Source organism: Leucoraja erinacea, chromosome 30 (genome assembly GCF_028641065.1).
Source record: "Leucoraja erinacea ecotype New England chromosome 30, Leri_hhj_1, whole genome shotgun sequence".
Taxonomy (NCBI): domain Eukaryota; kingdom Metazoa; phylum Chordata; class Chondrichthyes; order Rajiformes; family Rajidae; genus Leucoraja; species Leucoraja erinaceus.
In genome coordinates this window covers 16,949,528-16,956,868 of record NC_073406.1, presented here as the reverse complement: position 1 = coordinate 16,956,868, position 7,341 = coordinate 16,949,528, and positions in this window count along the sequence as shown.

Genomic DNA, 7,341 nt, shown 5'->3' with positions numbered 1-7,341 from the left:
GGTGTTTCATCAGAACTCATGAATGTATTAACTTTTTTTCCTCCACTGAATATTTACATTTTCTAGAGTTTATCTTTATAAAGTTTTTGATCTCCATGTATTTAACAACTTAATTTATCAACTTAATATGTATATGCCTCGAGTACTGGGTTGTGAGAATGCACGTAATTCCTTAAGTTTAAATCTTTAGCAAAGATGAATTAACTTGCTAGGGAGCAGTTTTCCTTTTTTAAAATAAATTTTAACTTTCCGAATAGTTGGTTTGAAAGAAATATACATCTCGAAAGATGCTTTCATAGTTGATCACCACTTATACTCTGGACTGTTCCTTCCTTGAAATAGCCATTGTTGCTGATATGTTTAAAAAAAGGACGTTTTAGAAAATTCAGTATCTCCACTGATGACTAGAACTCTTTTTGTTTTGTTTTCAGCCATTGCTGTAGGGAAGTGCCATATTTTAATTCAACTAATAAAATAGGACAATGGAAACTGAGGCATTAGTCAGCAGCTTTAGCACCGACCGTGGAATAATTATCAAGTTGCAATGATAGTTAACCATGAATCTTCAACCATGGGATAGAGGTAAATAACACGGGTTCAGTTATTGGAATTTTACTGGGCAGGCAGTGTCACCATGGATCGCAGAAGAACCTCGATTTACAGGAAGTACCTGGCTGCTCAGCAGAATGTAAGTGGAACCACTTCTGGAGGAAGTAGCAGAGGAAGGAAGCTTTAAACTGTAACTTAAAACATCATAAACGCCATTTTTCATAATAAGATGATTGAATTTACCTACAAGTAGTTTTGTGTATTTTGAGTAGTTAAATTACTATCGTGGCTGTGAGAAACTGTTGGAAGGTGAATGTGGATAAAAAGGAGACGTGAGCAAGAAACAGAAGGCTGGAGGAACTCAGCAGGTCAGGTAGCATCTGTGGAGGGAAATGGGCAGACGACGTTTTGGGTCAGGATGCTCCTTCAGACCGATGGAATACATGAAGGAGATCAAATGCTACATAGGGTTAAAACCCAGAAAATGATGAAAATATTCAGTGGAGAGGGAATTAAATTGAATAAATTCATGAGTTATGATGAAACAATGTCAACCTTAAACACAAACTCTTTCTTTCTGCACAGATGCTGCAGAACTGAGCTCTGTTTTCTGCTCAGGAAAGAACTGCAGATGCTGGTTTAAATTGAAGATAGGCACAAAATGCTGGAGTAACTCTGCGGGACAAGCAGCATCTCTGGAGAGAAGAAATGGGCGTCATTTCGGGTCGAGACCCATCAGTCTGAAGAAGGGCCTCCACCCGAAACGTCACCCATTCCTTCTCTCCAGAGATGCTGCCTGTCCTCCCTGAGTTACTCCAGCATTTTGTATCTATCTTCTGTTTTCTGCTTCCCAGCATCTGCAAAACCCTGAGGAAAGATAGCTGGGGGGAAAAGATGAGGGGAAAGGGTAGGCCAAGATCTGGCACGTTATAGGTGAATCCAGGTGGATCGGTTGATAGATACAACGTGCTGGAGTAACTCAGCGGGTCAGCAGCATCTCTGGAGAAAAGGAATGGTGATCTATCAGGCGGAGCCCTTCAGGATGAAAGGCAGGTAAATCAGGTTTGAGAGAGAAGGGTGGAGATAGTAACCTATGCTGAAGGTGATCAGTGAAAAAAACCTAAAAGAGTCATAGAGACAAGTGTTCGGGGGAGGTTAATATGAGTAACATCTGATTGAATGGAAAATCTGAAAATGTCATGTTGGAAATGTGTGTCAAATTTATACTTTGAATAGGAAGAAGGGTCCTGACCAGAAACATCACCTGTCCAGTTCCGCCCTGACCCGCTGAGTTATTCCAGCACTTTGTGTCTGTGCTTTATGCTTCCTTAATTTTGCTTTGAGAATGTTATGCATGGTTTTCCAACATCTAGTCAGCTGTGCCAATCCCATGTTTGTGGGTTCCACTGATTAGTGGAGTATCAATGGTAACCTTTTAGGGATTGCTACTTTGAATATGCATATAATTATTATTACTTAGCCTCATATATTTCTGATTGAAAGATCTCCTCATCCCCACCCCTTTCTGCTTTTCATACAGGTCACTCCGCGACTCCTTGGCTCATTTCCCACACAACCTCAGACACTAGGCATAAAATGCTGGAGTAACTCAGCGGGACAGGCAGCATCTTTGGAGAGAAGAAATGGGTCTTGTTTCGGGTCGAGACGCTTCTTCAGACTGATCAGTCTAACGAAGGGTCTCGACCCAAAACATCACCCAAACCTTCTCTCCAGAGAAGGTACACAAAAATCCTTCTCTCCAGAGATGCTGCCGGCCCTGCTGAGTCTCTCCAGCATTTTGTGTCTATCTTTGGTTTAAACCAGCATCTACAGTTCCTTCCTACACACCTCCTCAGACACTACCCTACAACCACAGGAGATGTACCACTTGTCCCTAAACTTCCTTTCTCCCTTCCATCCAGGGACTCCAGCAGCCCTTCCAAATGAGACAAATTTTGATACCTCTCTGGATTGAACCTTTTTAAAAAATTAAAAAATATAATGTGTTGATTTAAAACTGTATAACTGCATAATGGGCCTATTGGATCAATGACAATTAATAATGGACAATAAACATATAAAAAATAAAAAAACATAAATTCCAAACTTTACTTCTAATTGAATTTCGTAGCATAAACAGCTGATGGTTCAAATGTATCATTCAATGTCTCCCTCAAAAAAGTTATTCTAATCAGCTGAAACTTGTAACGGCTAAAATAGTTTTGGAAACAAAATAGTGGTACAAAGTATTCATATTTCAGAGTATCAAGATCTCCACTACCTATTGAATTGTATTTGTATCTTTTATCTCAAGAAACGTTATTTCAAGCACAGTCTAGATCTTTCAGTTATATTTACATTTTGTGCATTAACATGGACCTAGAATTGAAGGAACTAATTATGTCCTATTGCTTGTTTGTTTGTTTTTAATTTACATTTTGAAAAAATTGGAAAATTAATTTAAATTATTTGGCACGTTATTTTTAATAATGTGTTTCTTCTGTAATATATGTTCAAACAAGCATCATTTGTGGACTAAAGCAACACTCCCCAGGGCTCTGCTGTTCACTGTGAAAGTCCTACCCAGGTTTGACTTCCCAAAATGGTGCAATGCACTCAACACGGCAGTGGCGCTACTACCAGAGTGCCAGAGGCCTGGGTTCAATCCTAACTATGGGTGCACTGTGCGGTTCTCCCTGTGACTGTGGGTTTTTTCTGGTTTCCTTCCACATTCCAATGATGTGCAGGTTTGTCGGTTAATTGGCTTCTGTAAATTGCCCCTAGTGTGTAGCATGTGAAAGTGGGATGACATAGAACTCGCGTATGGGTGATCGATAGTCACCGATAGTGTGCCGAAGGACCTGTTTTCACGCTGTATCTCTAAACTCGAAACACCTTGCACTTATTTAAATTAAACTCCATTTGCTATTCCTTGGCCCACTTTTCCAGCTGATCAGAATCAGAATCCTGCTGACATTTGTGACAACATTCCTCCCTGTCCACTTTTATTTGAGTAAAACAAATTTATTGTTTGGTGCAGATTCAGTTTAAGAACATTGCTATTCTGAAATAATGGCATTGTAATCATTCAAAAGATTTAGTCCTGATAATTTATATTTGTTTAAGAATGTAGTTTGACAAATCGACTATTAACGTCCCAACGCTCCTGCAGGTTAGAGGGTGTGGACAGATTCATCAACAGATAGCACAATGGGCGACAGATAGCACAATGGGCTAAGAGTTCGGCTGGCGACCGGAAGGTAGCCGGTTCAAATCCCGCTTGGAGTGCATACTGTCGTTGTGTCCTTGGGCAAGACACTTCACCCACCTTTGCCTGTAATGGAATGTACGGCGGCAGGCGCGGGCACACCGCGACGCCCTGTGTCTCCCTTTCAAGGGAGATGCTAAAAATGCATTTCGTTGTCTCTGTACTGTACACTGACAATGACAATAAATTGAATCATTTCATTTCATTTTCATTTCATTTCATTTCATTTCATTTCAAAAAGCTAAACACAGGCAATTGGGACCAGCATAGATCTAGTGAATAATGAAATGCCTAGATAGAATGGATGTGGAGGATGTTTCCAGTGGTAGGATCAGAGGGCACAGGCTCAGAATACAAGGATGTACCTTTAGAATGGAGATGAGGAGGAATTACTTTAGCCAAAGGGTGGCGAATCTGCAGAATTAATTGCTGCAGATGGTGGTGGAGGCCAAGTCATTGGGTATTTTTAAAGTGTAGATTGATACATTCTTGATTAGTAAGGGTGTCAAAGTTTATGAGGAGAAGGCAGGAGAATGGGGTTGGGGGGGGTGGGGGGGAAATAGATCAGCAAATACCAAATGGCAGAGCAGACTCGATGGGCCAAATAGGCTACTTCTGCTCCTAGGTTTTGTGATCTAAGATACCATTTTGGTTGGCAGGCTGTATGACTCTTACTCTGATATAAAGTTTCTAAATCTTTCAGCCATTTCTCACTTTCGATTCAGTACTAATAACAAAAGTTTGAAGACATATTGCATAATGTGAAGAATAATTTGGTCATGTTTTGCAATCTATTATTTGCACACAAAAATAAATATTCCTTTTTTCATTTCATCAAACTGTCCACCAAATAGCTTTAGGCGGCTCATGGAATTATTGGAGTTACTTTGTGTAATGAAATGGAAGCTTTAATTTGTTTAGGTTACAGTACAAATCTGCCCATTGAACCCATGTTAAACGCACTGGTAATTTAGCGAGGTATCTAGAATTACTTCCATTCTCAAACCTGGCACTTTCCATCTCTTCAAATGTTTAAGAACTCCTTGTAACACTTTGTAAAAGCAGGGTCATGACTGACATATCTAGTTGAATTTATTTTGAGAAGGTTACCAAAGTATTGGACCAGGAACAGGGGTCAGTCACACAGACTTGGTGAAGGAATGTGACAGCCCCATACAGGAATCTGAAACTAAAGATGAGGTGTATAGATTGGAGGGTGGTTTACCCTGGCTGGAAAATTAGATACAGCATGGAAACAGGTCTTTTAGCCCACCATGTTCATGCTGACCTTCAACCACCCATTAACCCTGATCCTACACTAATGTAGGTCATAGGGTCATGTCATACATGATAGGAGTAGAATTAGACCATTTGGCCCATCAAGTCTACTCAACCATTCAATCATGGCTGATCTATCTCTTCATCCTAACCCCATTCTCCTGCTTTCTCGCCATAACCTCTGACACCGAGTCCATCATCCTTCTTAGGCCCCCTTCGGTCATGGCTGAGCATGGGTGTCTCCAGGATGCTATGACCTATATGGAGGATGCCTATGCGTGACTTTGCTTAACGTGGAGAGACTGGTGCACAGACAGCCACCTCACGGTCCTTGACAGATCTGGGTCAGGATCCAGTGGCATAGAGTCCAAGACGACCAGAGACCCTTTTCTGCTGCAGCCTTCATCCGCCTTCCCAGCCGTTGTGACGCTTCACTAAGGTCAGCCATCGTCCTCCGCCTGTTCCACCATTGAGGTCTTGATTGGATTGCTCTTTATCAGAGTCCGTCCCGTCGATCCTACCGCCATGGGTGGCCCTACCAGGAGCATAGCTCCAGACGGCATCGCTCTCAGGATCTCGGGTCCACACAAGCTTCTCCACCAAGACAAGGTGACAATCCACGAGAAGAGTTCATGATTATTCTCTCCATATTTTTTTATCAATTCCCTCCAGTCACCTACAAACAGGCAATTTATAGAGGCCAATTTACCTATCAACCTGCACGTCTTTGGTATGTGGGGAGAAACCGGAGGAAACCCACACAGCTACAGGGAGAACATGCAAACTCTACACAGATAGCATCTGAGTTCAGGATTGAACCTAGGTCTGTGGTGCTGCGAGGCAGCGGCTCTACCAGCTGCGCCACCGTGTCACCCCTCAAAGTTGATTGAGAGGAAGAGTCACTTGAAGATGACTTTTTCCAGAAATCTCTAATTAGTAATACGGAGAATTTAAACTTCCTTCATTGCGGTGATGTATAGTGATTGTCCTTGTGCTACAAAATTTGCATGGTGATGGCAATTGGCAGCCTCTGCTCCCAGTTTCCTGGCAATTTTCCATCTCCTAGTGTTTCCGGAACAAGAGATTTGTTCTTAAAGAATGCAAATGACATCTAGCTACCTGGGCAAAACACAAAGTGCTGGAGAAACAACACATCAGGCACCATTTATGGAGGAAACGGACAAACCCCAGATATTAACCCTGGTTTCCTCTACACAAATGCTGACTATTTCCTGCTTTTTCTGTTTTTATTTCAGATTTGCAGTGTCTTTTGCTTTCAAACCATTAATCATGTCTTACCGTGACAGCTTTGTGGAGTTAAATAGAAATGATCAATGTTTGTCATCATGTCACAATGGAGGCTTTGTGATTACGGGGAAGAACAATCCAAAGAAAGGTCCTGATCTGAAACGTTGTCTCTCCATTTCTTCCACACATGCCGCCTAACCTGCTGAGTTCCTCCAGAACTTTGTGATTTGCTCGTGATTCCAACAAGTGCAGTTCCTACTCACCAAGGTTCCTCTCTCTTGGTCCACCTCCAATCCCCTTCCCTGCTGGTTCCTTCTGCCATCATCCCTCCCTTATCTGGTTTTATCGGTCACCTTCTACCCTCTCACTGTCCTTTCCCCCTCCCGCCCACAACACGGCACCACCTGACTTTTTTTCCCTATTGTCTCAACCTCTCACCATCAGCCTCTGTTTTTTCCCCCCCCCCCCCCCCCCCCCCCCCCCCACTGCACAACTTGTTCCACCTATCACTTGCCATAATTTACCTCCCCTCATCCCTTTACACTGGCTACTTCCCCTCTACACTTTCAGTCCTGATGCAGGGTCTCGACCCAAAATGTTGACCATCCCTATGCATCCACAGATGCTGCCTGATCCACTGAAATCCCCCCCCCCCCCCCCCGGGCATTTTGCCTTTCCCTAATTCCTTCCATAACAGACTACATTCAAGAGTGAATCATAATGCTTTAGCTTTTGGAACAAAGGATCGTTTTAAACTTGATGATCTGTACGTGCCTGTTGTAAAGTTCGAGGAAGTGAATGGTCAAAGTATAACACAGTAATCTGCATATCCTAATGTCCATGACTTGATATCATTCATACACCACTCCCAGAATGTAAATATGGAACCCAGTAAAAATAGTACTACAGAAAGTTGACAAAACCCGTATTTGTAATTCGATATCTGGCAATACTCTAAATAAGGAAATACCTTGGGGCATCAAGGAGGTTTGAATTTG